The sequence below is a fragment of the Lampetra fluviatilis genome, chromosome 43 (genome assembly GCF_964198595.1).
Source record: "Lampetra fluviatilis chromosome 43, kcLamFluv1.1, whole genome shotgun sequence".
Classification (NCBI taxonomy): domain Eukaryota; kingdom Metazoa; phylum Chordata; class Hyperoartia; order Petromyzontiformes; family Petromyzontidae; genus Lampetra; species Lampetra fluviatilis.
Genome location: NC_136317.1, coordinates 4,578,720 through 4,594,226, shown reverse-complemented (window position 1 = coordinate 4,594,226; position 15,507 = coordinate 4,578,720). Strand labels below are relative to the sequence as shown.

At 48.5% G+C, this 15,507-nt stretch overlaps 1 protein-coding gene across 2 annotated transcripts in view; it reads right to left on the bottom strand.

The window, feature by feature from the left end:
- Window positions 1-14,006, bottom strand: part of LOC144947038 (uncharacterized) — a 40,525-nt gene extending 26,519 nt beyond the window's left edge. The window contains exon 1 of one of the 2 annotated variants that reach the window (XM_078876181.1): window positions 13,548-14,006. The gene's annotated coding sequence lies outside the window, so the exon portion shown is untranslated. The remainder of the gene's footprint in view (window positions 1-13,547) is intronic. The other variant, XM_078876183.1, reaches the window with a different exon arrangement.
- Between the last annotated feature and the right edge of the window lie 1,501 nt (window positions 14,007-15,507).

The following is a 15,507-nucleotide window of genomic DNA, read 5'->3' as shown; positions in this document are numbered from 1 at the left end:
GGCGACGCTGATAATTATGGAGATGGTGGCGATTGATCGATGCACGGTAACTCATGCTGACTCAACCGCGAGTGCGTGGTGAGTACGCCGCGCAATTTGACCCGGGAGTGAACCCAGACGATGGGACAAGGAATGGGGGGGGGGGTGTTGTGGGGGTTGGGGGGTAACTGTTGCGGAGAGGGGACTATGGGAAGGGAACTGCGGGCACGGAGAGGGGGGGGGTAAGTCGAGGGGGGCAGACCCCGTTAATTGGGGGATAATGGGCGCGAACGCGACACGGAGACCCCCCGTCGTGTACGAGACCCTGGGAGAGCCCCCCACCCCCTAACCCCCCCCCCCACCCCCTAACCCCCCCCCCTCCGCCCCCTAGAGTCGCACGTGTCTGCATCGTGGGGGGTGACCCGATCAGTGTCAATTAAAGGCAGAGTGACTTTCCTGCTCAAGTGAGCATTGGGGCATCGGTGCTCACCTCACATTCACAGCCCGGCTAGAGTGGTGGAAATTCCACATTACTATGGCAGGCAGAGGGAGAGTCTCTCCAAAGAACGACAAAACTGCTGATTTCCTCACAAATGTGGTACTTGTTTTATCGACCCTCTCGCCCCCACGCCTCTCCGGAGGGATGATGGGCTGAGTAAATGACAGGTCACATATTTAGGACTTGATTTCTCGCTATGATGGCTTGCAGGAGCGATCATCGACGTCACGTGCCACCACATGGCTACAATGTAGGTACGCCTATCCACAATAATACGTTCACTTGCAATGCGTGTTCTAAGATAGAATTGCAAAGAAAATCGCTTGCTAATGATTAACACGATGCATCGTCAAAGACATGTATATAGACTCGACGCTTCTTATGGGGACAGGTGGTGCAGTGCTTAGCGCACAGCGCGATAAACCGAGTTCCATTCCTGCCCACGGCTAATATCTGTGATAGCCGAATCAGCGCTGGGCCGTCCCCGAGGTCGACTCGACCTGAAAGAGCACGTGGTGCAGTGTGTAGGCGGCTGGGCGAACCGGTGCACGGCACCCCCTAGTTCAAGGCCGTAGCCATGGAATCAACATTGGGGGGGACCAAATCTTCCAGGGGGTCTGGGGGTGTGTCCCCCCCCCCCCCCGACAAAAAAATTTAAATTTGAAAACGAATTTCCTGCCTAAAATATTAAAAATTCACTAACACACAGGATGGACTTTTTATGTATTTTTAACAATAATGTATAATAGTGTATTGTATTACATTGCTCTGTTTTTTTCTTTTTTTACATTTTCTTGTTTCATTGTATGTAATAGCATAGGTTAGCGATTACTAAAGTGCAACCATAACCACAATTATATAAACAGAAATCTATTTTATAGCAATATATTGGGGGGGGGGCATTTTTAACATATTTGAATATAGGGGGGGGGATGTGTGTCCCCCCCCCCCCAATAAAAATTATAATTACGGCCTTGCCCAAGGTTGACTCGGGCTTGAGACGGGAACATTCTATCGATAGTACCATTCAATAGTAGTGTATCAATAGTACCAATCAATAGTGGTCTAACAATTAGCTAGTGGGCCAATCGACGAATCGTAACGGATCAATAATCCATGATTTTCTCGTCTCGAGCGTACCCTTTCGTTTGTATCGTTTGCCCCTTCTCTTCTGTTTCGTTCATAGCACGTGGAAGAAGGGCCATTGCCCGAAACGTCGCCTATTATTATTGTTTTGTGTTCATGGTACATGTGCACCACCACTGCACATGCAGCAGCAGCAGCAGCGTCAACACGTCACGTGTCTCACCGATACGATCTTTAGGATCCATATCGATTGACAACGTCGGCTGATGATGCATCCTTACACCCCCAAAGTGCAACGTGGATTTCGAAAGCGATGTCTCAGTGCGGTCGCATCTCAAGACGTTCCACAGGACAGGTTTGGGCATCTTAAGTTTTGTACGGAGTGTGAATCACGTTAGTTGAGCCAGTTAGCACAGGATTGGGCAAAACTTAGCCCCCACTTTTCTCCCAGTGGCAGTGATTCGCAGGTGTCAATCTATGTGACTCTATGGGTCTCTATGTAAGTTGAAAGGTCTCTTTGTGAGTGGAAAGGTCTCTATATGAGTCTAAAGGTATCTGTGTGAGGTTATGGGTCTATATGTAAGTCTATGGGTCTCTACGTGAGTCTGTGGGTCTCTAGGTAAGTCTATGGGTCTCTATGTAAGTTGAAAGGTCTCTATGTGAATTGAAAGGTCTATATGTGAGTGGAAAGGTCTCTATGTGAGTCTATAGGTCTCTAAGTGAGTCTATGGGTCTCTATGTGAGTATATGGGTCTCTACGTTAATCCATGGGTCTCTACGTGAATCTATGGGTCTCTATGTGAGTCTATGTGTCTCTATGTGAGTCTATGGGTCTCCACGTGAGTTTATGTGTCTCTACATGAATCTATGGGTCTCTATGTGAGTATATGGGTCTCCACGCGAGTCTATGGGTCTCTATGTGAGTCTATGGGTCTCCACATGAGTCTATGTGTCTTTACATGAATCTATGGGTCTCTCCGTGAATCTATGGGTATCTATGTGAGTCTATGTGTCTCTGTGAGTCGATGGCTCTCTCTGTGCGTGTCTATAAAACAGACAACGCGACGTTGAAGTCGCCAAAGCGATCGCGTCTCGAGACGCAATTGTAAAAGGAACCAAGCGAATTGTTTTGGTTTGTAGGAAATGGTGATGAGGCTGAACTTGAGCAGAGGGCAGGAGTCGACAGCAAGAGGGGAGGGTGAGTACGGGGTTTCTAGACAAAGTGATCAGCAGAGGAGAAGCAGAGACCTCCCACGCAGCGAAGGGTTGAGGGGTGGATTCGTAATTGACATTTTGGGACAGATCGCGCGAGTAAACATCCCGAATTGTGTCGTATACCCTGCTCCGTGCAACACAGACAAACAAATAAAGTTGATTTAACGTGCAGATTTTCTATAAATATTTTATGTTCGCATTGTTTCAGGCTCGCCGGTGTGTTGGAGAGCGAATCCACGACATCTCGCAAATATGGCCGTGTCGGGTGGCGGAGGCTGCACGACACACGGTTGTTGGCAACCGAAATAATCGCGAGATCAACAACGAGCCGTGACTTTTGCGTTCAGGGTTCTATCGGAGCGTTCACGTGAAAGTGCCGACCGCTTTCCGTCGGCTTTAGCGTCACACTCCGCGGTGGAGGCGAATTACTCGGTTCGGGGGCGAGCGAGATCGTCGTACGCGTGCCAAGTGGTTCAGACGCGAGACGTGGAGCTGGAGGTTGACCCTCGCCCCGAAAAGATTGACCCCAATTAACCTCCGCGGCCTTCATTTGCGGAGACCGGAAACTGATCTTGTCTTTTTTTCCCCTTCTCTCTCTCTCTCTCTCGTGAGATTATCCGCGGTTTTACCAAACGTGGATCCCCTTCACTGCTTCCTACTCATCCTCCAGTTGGGCATTGATTCTTATGAGCATTCATTAGGGCATTTAGGCACTCGACCCCCACCCCTTCCCCCCCCACTCCCTCCCTCCTACAGCGGTATCGGAGCTTAGGAAGCCACCGACGGTGTAGAGTTCATGGAAATCGTTGATTGAAAGATGCGTGTTTAGACAGGTCTCCATTGCACCGTGATCCGTAATGTACGCTTGTGCTGGGGTCAACCCCCATTCGCATATCCTCTGTGTTGTGTACCTGACACGTCTTGTTAATAAAACAATTAAAAGTTTTGGAGAACAAAACAAATTTATTCCGAGGAGTCTAGCCCTTCAAATTCGTACTTATGAGCTTTAATTAGATAAATGTATGTTGGGGACTCGCTCACCTTTTATCTATTTTGGCCTGCTGTCGATTTTTGTTTATTTATTTTGTTGTTGTGGTAACTCTACTGGACATCTGTGAAAAAAAGCTTAATGGCTCATCGGATTCGTCCAGGATGAAAACAGATTCTGATTGTCGAACATCATTGTAAATGTGCACAGTGCCAACCAATCACCATCGTCCATGAGTGCATCATCGTCATCAGCGGCAGCCATGATCTCGCCGCCGCTGCTGGATAAACACTGCCACAAAGCCGTCGCTGCGACTCACGGTCTTGCGATGCAGCGGCAATCCGCGCGAACTCGATTGCATCGCTCCATCTCCTCGATCACACATCCTCTATTCTTAGGTTTTTTTCGGTAAAGTCACGTAGGTAAAACATCAAAATTAATGAAAATAAAATATAATAAAACAAAAAATCACGACGTTTCGGAGGCAACACAAGTCTCCGTCATCAGGTGGGACCGTCACAGCCGAATTGATGCAGCTAATTCGGCTGTGACGGTCCCACCTGATGACGGAGACTTGTGTTGCCTCCGAAACGTCGTGATTTTTTGTTTTATTTTATTTTCATTAATTTTGATGTTTTACCTACGTGACTTTACCGAAAAAACCTAAGAATATGATTCCTTGCAGTCACGAAAGCTTCAAATCTAGAATTAACACATCCTCTAATATTGCGTTCCATTCCTTGGCTCTATATAGATACTTTGTATACTTACGAATTTAAAGATTACTCACCCACAATGCCAGCTGTCTGGTGATAGCGATATGATTGGAAACGACTGGACACCACGGCATCCCTTATCAAGAAACTTTTTGTCAGACGATAACAGCCCCCCCTCGTCTGCCTCTACACCCCACCCACAACCACCGTCACCACTCCTTGGCTCACGAGTGGTCGTGATTTGCGTGCCACAGACACCGTCATCACTTCGTCAGCGTTAGAGGCCGGAGTCAGTGTTAGAGATGGGAGTCAGTGTTAGAAATGGGAGTCAGTGTTAGAGATGGGGGTCAGTGTTAGAGATGGGAGTCAGTGTTTGAGATGGGAGTCAGTGTTAGAGATGGGGGTCGGTGTTAGAGATGGGGGTCAGTGTTAGAGATGGGAGTCAGTGTTAGAGATGGGGGTCGGTGTTAGAGATGGGGGTCAGTGTTAGAGATGGGGGTCAGTGTTAGAGATGGGGGTCAGTGTTAGAGATGGGAGTCAGTGTTAGAGATGGCGGTCGGTGTTAGAGATGGGGGTCAATGTTAGAGATGGGAGTCAGTGTTAGAGATGGGGTTCAGTGTAAGAGATGGGGGTCAGTGTTAGAGATGGGGGTCAGTGTTAGAGATGGGGGTCAGTGTTAAAGATGGGGGTCAGTGTTAGAGATGGGGGTCAGTGTTAGAGATGGGAGTCAGTGTTAAAGATGGGGGTCAGTGTAAGAGATGGGGGTCAGTGTTAGAGATGGGGGTCAGTGTAAGAGATGGGGGTCAATGTTAGAGATGGGAGTCAGTGTTAGAGATGTGAGTCAGTGTTAGAGATGGGAGACAGTGTTAGAGATGGGAGTCAGTGTTAGAGATGGGAGTCATTGTTAAAGATGGGGGTCAGTGTTAGAGATGGGAGTCAGTGTTAGAGATGGGAGTCAGTGTTAAAGATGGGAGTCAGTGTTAGAGATGGGAGTCAGTGTTAGAGATGGGAGTCAGTGTTAGAGATGGGGGTCAGTGTTAGAGATGCGAGTCAGTGTTAGAGATGGGAGTCAGTGTTAGAGATGGGGGTCAGTGTAAGAGATGGGGGTCAGTGTTAAAAATGGGGGTCAGTGATACAGATGGGAGTCAGTGTTAGAGATGGGGGTCGGTGTTAGAGATGGGATCAGTGATAGAGATGGGGGTCAGTGTTAGAGATGGGAGTCAGTGTTAGAGATGGGGGTCAGTGTTAGAGATGGGAGTCAGTGTTAGAGATGGGGGTCAGTGTTAGAGATGGGGGGCAGTGTTAAAGATGGGGGTCAGTGTTAGAGATGCGAGTCAGTGTTAGAGATGGGGGTCGGTGTTAGAGATGGGAGTCAGTGTTAGAGATGGGAGTCAGTGTTAGAGATGGGAGTCAGTGTTAGAGATGGGAGTCAGTGTTAGAGACGGGGGTCAGTGTTAGAGATGGGAGTCAGTGTTAGAGATGGGAGTCAGTGTTAGAGATGGAAGTCAGTGTTAGAGATGGGAGTCAGTGTTAGAGACGGGGGTCAGTGTTAGAGATGGGAGTCAGTGTTAGAGATGGGAGTCAGTGTTAGAGATGGGGGTCAGTGTTAGAGATGGGGGTCAGTGTAAGAGATGGGAGACAGTGTTAGAGATGGGGGTCGATGTTAGAGATTGGAGTCAGTTTTAGAGATGGGAGTCAGTGTTAGAGATGGGGGTCAGTGTTAGAGATGGGAGTCAGTGTTAGAGATGGGAGTCAGTGTTAGAGATGGGAGTCAGTGTTAGAGATGGGGGTCAGTGTTAGAGATGGGAGTCAGTGTTAGAGATGGGAGTCAGTGTTAGAGATGGGAGTCAGTGTTAGAGATGGGAGTCAGTGTTAGAGATGGGAGTCAGTGTTAGAGATGGGAGTCAGTGTTAGATATGAGGGTCAGTGTTAGAGATGGGAGTCAGTGTTAGAGATGGGAGTCAGTGATAGAGATGGGAGTCAGTGTTAGAGATGGGAGTCAGTGTTAGAGATGGGAGTCAGTGTTAGAGATGGGAGTCAGTGTTAGAGATGGGAGTCAGTGATAGAGATGGGAGTCAGTGATAGAGATGGGAGTCAGTGTTAGAGATGGGAGTCAGTGTTAGAGATGAGGGTCAGTGTTAGAGATGGGGGTCAGTGTTAGAGATGGGGGTCAGTGTTAGAGATGGGGGTCGGTGTTAGAGATGGGAGTCAGTGATAGAGATGGTTAGTCAGTGATAGAAATGGGAGTCAGTGTTAGAGATGGGAGTCAGTGTTAGAGATGGGAGTCAGTGATAGAGATGGGGGTCAGTGTTAGAGATGGGAGTCAGTGTTAGAGATGGGAGTCAGTGTTAGAGATGGGAGTCAGTGATAGAAATGGGAGTCAGTGTTAGAAATGGGGGTCAGTGTTAGAGATGGGAGTCAGTGTTAGAAATGGGGGTCAGAGTTAGAGATGGGAGTCAGTGTTAGAAATGGGAGTCAGTGTTAGAAATCGGAGTCAGTGTTAGAGATGGGAGTCAGTGTTAGAAATGGGGGTCAGTGTTAGAGATGGGAGTCAGTGATAGAGATGGGGGTCAGTGATAGAGATGGGGGTCAGTGTTAGAGATGGGAGTCAGTGTTAGAAATGGGGGTCAGTGTTAGAGATGGGAGTCAGTGATAGAGATGGGGGTCCGTGATAGAGATGGGGGTCAGTGTTAGAAATGGGGGTCAGTGATAGAGATGGGGGTCAGTGTTAGAAATGGGGGTCAGTGTTAGAGATGGGAGTCAGTGTTAGAGATGGGAGTCAGTGTTAGAGATGGGAGTCAGTGTTAGAGATGGGGGTCAGTGTTAGAGATGGGGGTCAGTGTTAGAAATGGGGGTCAGTGATAGAGATGGGGGTCAGTGTTAGAAATGGGGGTCAGTGTTAGAGATGGGAGTCAGTGTTAGAGATGGGAGTCAGTGTTAGAGATGGTGGTCAGTGCTAGAGATGGGAGTCAGTGTTAGAGATGGGGGTCAGTGTAAGAGATGGGGGTCAGTATTAGAGATGGGAGTCAGTGTTAGAGATGGGGGTCAGTGTTAGAGATGGGGGTCAGTGTTAGAGATGGGAGTCAGTGATAGAGATGGGGGTCAGTGATAGAGATGGGGGTCAGTGTTAGAGATGGGGGTCAGTGTTAGAGATGGGGGACAGTGCTAGAGATGGGAGTCAGTGTTAGAGATGGGGGTCATTGTTAGAGATGGGAGTCAGTGATAGAGATGGGAGTCAGTGATAGAGATGGGAGTCAGTGTTAGAGATGGGGGTCATTGTTAGAGATGGGAGTCAGTGTTAGAGATGGGAGTCAGTGTTACAGATGGGAGTCAGTGTTAGAGATGGGAGTCAGTGTTAGAGATGGGAGTCAGTGTTAGATATGAGGGTCAGTGTTAGAGATGGGAGTCAGTGACAGAGATGGGAGTCAGTGTTAGAGATGGGGGTCAGTGTTAGAGATGGGAGTCAGTGTTAGAGATGGGAGTCAGTGTTAGAGATGGGAGTCAGTGTTAGAGATGGGAGTCAGTGATAGAGATGGGAGTCAGTGATAGAGATGGGAGTCAGTGTTAGAGATGGAGGTCAGTGTTAGAGATGGGAGTCAGTGTTAGAGATGGGAGTCAGTGTTAGATATGAGGGTCAGTGTTAGAGATGGGAGTCAGTGTTAAAGATGGGAGTCAGTGTTAGAGATGGGAGTCAGTGTTAGATATGAGGGTCAGTGTTAGAGATGGGAGTCAGTGTTAGAGATGGAGGTCAGTGTTAGAGATGGGAGTCAGTGTTAGAGATGGGAGTCAGTGTTAGATATGAGGGTCAGTGTTAGAGATGGGAGTCAGTGTTAGAGATGGGAGTCAGTGATAGAGATGCGGGTCAGTGTTAGAGATGGGGGTCGTGTTAGAGATGGGAGTCAGTGTTAGAGATGGGAGTCAGTGTTAGAGATGGGGGTCAGTGTTAGAAATGGGGGTCAGTGTTAGAGATGGGAGTCAGTGTTAGAGATTGGGGTCAGTGTTAGAGATGGGGGTCAGTGTTAGAGATGGGAGTCAGTGTTAGAGATGGGAGTCAGTGTTAGAGATGGGAGTCAGTGTTAGAGATGGGAGTCAGTGTTAGAGATGGGGGTCAGTGTTAGAGATGGGAGTCAGTGTTAGAGATGGGAGTCAGTGTTAGAGATGGGAGTCAGTGTTAGAGATGGGAGTCAGTGATAGAGATGGGAGTCAGTGTTAGAGATGGGAGTCAGTGTTAGATATGAGGGTCAGTGTTAGAGATGGGAGTCAGTGACAGAGATGGGAGTCAGTGATAGAGATGGGAGTCAGTGTTAGATATGAGGGTCAGTGTTAGAGATGGGAGTCAGTGTTAGAGATGGGAGTCAGTGATAGAGATGGGAGTCAGTGTTAGAGATGGGAGTCAGTGATAGAGATGGGAGTCAGTGTTAGAGATGGGAGTCAGTGTTAGAGATGGGGGTCGTGTTAGAGATGGGAGTCAGTGTTTGAGATGGGGTCGTGTTAGAGATGGAAGTTAGTGTTAGAGATGGGAGTCAGTGTTAGAGATGGGAGTCAGTGTTAGAGATGAGGGTCAGTGTTAGAGATGGGAGTCAGTGATAGAGGTGGGGGTCAGTGTTAGAGATGGGGGTCGTGTTAGAGATGGGAGTCAGTGTTTGAGATGGGGTCGTGTTAGAGATGGAAGTTAGTGTTGAGAATATCAAAGCCAGGAGTCCGTGTGAGAAAACGCGTTTCCACACAGCACCAGGTACTCATTTAAAGTTGATTTGACCTCGAGTAGGCCCATGATCGGTTCAAATAGTCACCGCCAATTCAAGTCGCATTGATATAAAGCTCTCGTACACACGTGCAAAGACAAAGATCCCCCGTGTAGCATGTAGTAGACTGTTGAGTCAAGTACTGCAAGCAAGCAGCTATTAAGGCCGGGACGGCTCAATGGTGGCGTGGCCAGCACCACGCCCGGCCGCCTTTGTCTCCCCAGGGCCGATGTTTACACCCCGCACCAGGTACTCATTTGAGGCTGGGTCAACTTAGGGGAGGTCGCTGAGCCACCGCACATATAGTCACAGACCCGCTCACGGCCAACACCGGTGACGATTATCTCAAGCGGTCCTGGGCCTCCCCTAGGTCGACTGAGCCTGAAATTAGTACCTGGTGTGGTGTGTGAACATCGCCACTATGGAGACAAAGGCGGTCGGGCGTGGTGCTGGCCACCCACCCCTCGTGTGCCGTGCCGGTCTTCATAGGTGCTCGCTAACAGCACTTGCCCCTGCAGTCTATTAAGGCTATACGGAGGATCTTTGTCTTTGTACACATACTGGTGGTATACAAAGCGATACGCAGTATTAGTGGGAAAAATTTTCTGTAGCTCAGTCCAAGACGGCCCCGGCTAATTTTAAGCCTCAGGTATCGGTACAAACCATATAAAACTAGGTACGTGTACACACAGGAAGATATATATATAGATGTACACACAGGTAAAGGTATCTGCACACAAAGGTAGTGATGAGTATCAATGCCCAGGTGCATGCACATGCATGGAGATATGCACACACAGATTGCCGTCGGTACGTACCCACATAGGTGTATGCTTGTGCATATACACGTTCCGATATATCGTGTACACACAGGTAAAACAGGTGTTTGCATACACAGGTGGTATAGGTAAGCACATAAGTAGGTATATGTGTACAGACAGGTAGGTATAGGTGTACATAGGTAGGTATAGGTGTACACACACAGGTGGGTATAGGTGTACACACACACAGGTATAGGTGTACACACACACAGGTGGGTATAGGTGTACACACACAGGTATAGGTGTACACACACACAGGTATAGGTGTACACACACACAGGTAGGTATAGGTGTACACACACAGGTGGGTATAGGTGTACACACACACAGGTAGGTATAGGTGTACACACACAGGTGGGTATAGGTGTACACACACAGGTATAGGTGTACACACACAGTAGGTATAGGTGTACACACACAGGTATAGGTGTACACACACAGTAGGTATAGGTGTACACACACAGTAGGTATAGGTGTACACACACATAGGTAAGTATAGGTGTACACACACACACAGGTATAGGTGTACACACACAGGTAGGTATAGGTGTACACACACACACAGGTATAGGTGTACACACACAGGTAGGTATAGGTGTACACACACACAGGTATAGGTGTACACACACACAGGTGGGTATAAGTGTACACACACACACAGGTATAGGTGTACACACACACAGGTATAGGTGTACACACACAGGTAGGTATAGGTGTACACACACACAGGTATAGGTGTACACACACACACAGGTAGGTATAGGTGTACACACACACAGGTAGGTATAGGTGTACACACACACACAGGTATAGGTGTACACACACACAGGTATAGGTGTACACACACAGGTGGGTATAGGTGTACACACACACACAGGTATAGGTGTACACACACACAGGTATAGGTGTACACACACAGGTGGGTATAGGTGTACACACACACACAGGTATAGGTGTACACACACAGGTGGGTATAGGTGTACACACACAGGTATAGGTGTACACACACAGTAGGTATAGGTGTACACACACAGGTATAGGTGTACACACACAGTAGGTATAGGTGTACACACACAGTAGGTATAGGTGTACACACACATAGGTAAGTATAGGTGTACACACACACACAGGTATAGGTGTACACACACAGGTAGGTATAGGTGTACACACACACACAGGTATAGGTGTACACACACAGGTAGGTATAGGTGTACACACACACAGGTATAGGTGTACACACACACAGGTGGGTATAAGTGTACACACACACACAGGTATAGGTGTACACACACACAGGTATAGGTGTACACACACAGGTAGGTATAGGTGTACACACACACAGGTATAGGTGTACACACACACACAGGTAGGTATAGGTGTACACACACACAGGTAGGTATAGGTGTACACACACACACAGGTATAGGTGTACACACACACAGGTATAGGTGTACACACACAGGTGGGTATAGGTGTACACACACACACAGGTATAGGTGTACACACACACAGGTATAGGTGTACACACACAGGTGGGTATAGGTGTACACACACACACAGGTATAGGTGTACACACACACAGTAGGTATAGGTGTACACACACACAGTAGGTATAGGTGTACACACTCACAGGTGGGTATAGGTGTACACACACAGGTATAGGTGTACACACACACAGGTGGGTATAGGTGTACGCACAGTAGGTATAGGTGTACACACACACAGGTAGGTATAGGTGTACACACACACAGTAGGTATAGGTGTACACACACACAGGTATAGGTGTACACACACAGGTAGGTATAGGTGTACACACACACAGGTATAGGTGTACACACACACAGTAGGTATAGGTGTACACACACAGGTATAGGTGTACACACACAGTAGGTATAGGTGTACACACACACAGGTATAGGTGTACACACACACAGGTATAGGTGTACACACACACAGTAGGTATAGGTGTACACACACAGGTATAGGTGTACACACACACAGGTGGGTATAGGTGTACACACACACAGTAGGTATAGGTGTACACACAGTAGGTATAGGTGTACACACACACAGGTAGGTATAGGTGTACACACACACAGTAGGTATAGGTGTACACACACACAGTAGGTATAGGTGTACACACACACAGTAGGTATAGGTGTACACACACACAGTAGGTATAGGTGTACACACACAGGTGGGTATAGGTGTACACACACACAGGTAGGTATAGGTGTACACACACACAGTAGGAATAGGTGTACACACACACAGTAGGTATAGGTGTACACACACAGGTAGGTATAGGTGTACACACACACAGTAGGTATAGGTGTACACACACAGGTAGGTATAGGTGTACACACACAGGTATAGGTGTACACACACACAGTAGGTATAGGTGTACACACACACAGGTATAGGTGTACACACACACAGTAGGTATAGGTGTACACACACAGGTATAGGTGTACACACACACAGTAGGTATAGGTGTACACACACAGGTATAGGTGTACACACACACAGTAGGTATAGGTGTACACACACACAGGTGGGTATATGTGTACACACACACAGTAGGTATAGGTGTACACACACACAGGTGGGTATAGGTGTACACACACAGTAGGTATAGGTGTACACACACAGTAGGTATAGGTGTACACACACACAGGACACACAGTAGGTATAGGTGTACACACACACAGGACACACAGTAGGTATAGGTGTACACACACACAGGTTGGTATAGGTGTACACACACACAGTAGGTATAGGTGTACACAGTAGGTGGGTATAGGTGTACACACACAGTAGGTATAGGTGTACACACACACAGGTGGGTATAGGTGTACACACACACAGTAGGTATAGGTGTACACACACACAGTAGGTATAGGTGTACACAGTAGGTATAGGTGTACACACACACAGTAGGTATAGGTGTACACAGTAGGTATAGGTGTACACACACACAGTAGGTATAGGTGTACACACACACAGTAGGTATAGGTGTACACACACACAGTAGGTATAGGTGTACACACACACAGTAGGTATAGGTGTACACACACACAGTAGGTATAGGTGTACACAGTAGGTATAGGTGTACACACACACAGGTGGGTATCGAGGTAGGCGGGTCACTCGGTACGACATCTCACTCAGCTGCTTGTTGCTGACCGCGTGGCGTTTTGGGCCCCACGTGCTCGGCAAACCGCGCGATTGAACAACAACATCAACAAAAACAACAACAACAAAAACAACAACAACAAAAAAACAACAACAACAACAAAAACAACAACCACGACTCGATTCGGTGGACGTCGGTGGGGTGGGTGTGGGTGGTGCAGGGAGTGGGGGAGGAGGGTCGTGGGGGTCCGTGGCTGTGTGGGTGTGTGGGGGTGGCTGCAGAGACAACAACAACAACAACGATCATCATCACCGCCGTCGTCACAAACGAGTCAATAATTAGCGGGGAGAAGACACATTTACCCGAGGCTTGCGCGTGGTGTCCTCCCAGAGTCCCCGCGCGCAACAATCATCACATCTCCGCGGTCCTCATTTTATCCGTGGGCTGAGTCCGCAGGGCCTCCGAGTTCAAGTTCAGCGCAGTTCAAGCGAGGCCGAGCGAGAGGAACTTCTTGATATTTAAATCCGAGCCGACCCCCCTTGTTGACACGCGCCCGTCTCTCGCCTTCCCTTTTAAAAACCTCGAGCAACTCCGTTGTACTCCATTCGTTACAACTCCTTCTCGTGCTCTCCAACAACAAAACAACTAAATAACTAACTCGCTGCAGTAATCTCATCTCTTCTCCTCCTCCTCCTCCCATGTCATCATTGCTCGTGCTTTTCCTGTGCAGCTGAGCTTCTTTCGCGCCGTACGTAGCCATGCGCGCTAATCGGAGGCGCGGATCGGTCATCGTTCCTCTCCGCTCTCTCACTCGTCCTTCTCATCCTCCACCTCCTTCTGTTCCGCCACCGCCGTCTTTATTAGGCTCAATCGCGCTGTGTTGCAGCTGTCGAACAAAAGATTAAAGTGCGCTTAGAGACTTGAGCCGTTTCCTTCTTCTGTAAAACGATTATTACATTCCTCCGCGTAAGCCCGGCCGTCGTGTTTGACACTTACCGCGAGAATAATTACGACTGTTCAAACACACACACGCTCACTCACTCAGTCACACACTCACTCACTCAGTCACACACACACACTCGCTCAGTCACACACACACACGCTCACTCAGTCACACACACACTCGCTCAGTCACACACACACGCTCACTCAGTCACACACACACTCAGTCACACACACACACTCGCTCAGTCACACACACACACGCTCACTCAGTCACACACACACTCACTCAGTCACACACACACACTCGCTCAGTCGCACACACACACGCTCACTCAGTCACACACACACTCACTCAGTCACACACTCAATCAGTCACACACACACACTCGCTCAGTCACACACACACGCTCACTCAGTCACACACACACTCACTCAGTCACACACACACTCATTCAGTCACACACACACGCTAACACACTCACTCACTCAGTCATACACTCACTCAGTCACACACACACACACGCTCACACACTCACTCAGTCACTCAGTCACATACACACTCATTCAGTCACACACACACATGCTCACACACTCACTCAGTCACACACTCACTCACTCAGTCACACACACTCACTCAGTCACACACACCCGCTCATTCAGTCACACACACGCTCACTCTGTCACACACACTCACTCACACACTTACTCAGTCACACACTTACTCAGTCACACACGCACTCAGTCACACACTCACTCATTCAGTCACACACACACTCACTCACACACTCACTCACTCAGTCACACAAACACTCACTCATTCACACACACGCTCACTCACAGACGCGCGCACACACTCACTCACGCGCATTCAGGCGCATTCACATTCACTCAGTCACACACACACACAGACTCACACGCGCTCACTTACACACACACTCGCTCACTCACATTCACTCAGTCACACACACACAGACTCACACGCGCGCACACACTCACACACACTCGCTCGCACTCACATTCATTCAGTCACACACACAGACAGACTCACACGCGAACACTCACACACACACACACAATCACTCACACACGCGCACACACACACTCGCTCACTCACATTCACTCCGTCACACACACACAAACTCACACACTTACACTCATTCATTCACGCACACTCACATTCACTCAATAACACACACATACACACACGTTCACTCACGCACGCGCGCACACACTTACACACACTCGCTCACTCACGCGCACTCACATTCACTCAGTCACACTCACACTTTGACTCACACTCGCTCACTCACACACGCGCACACTCACTCAGTCACACACACACACACAGACACACTCGCTCACTCACACACGCGCACA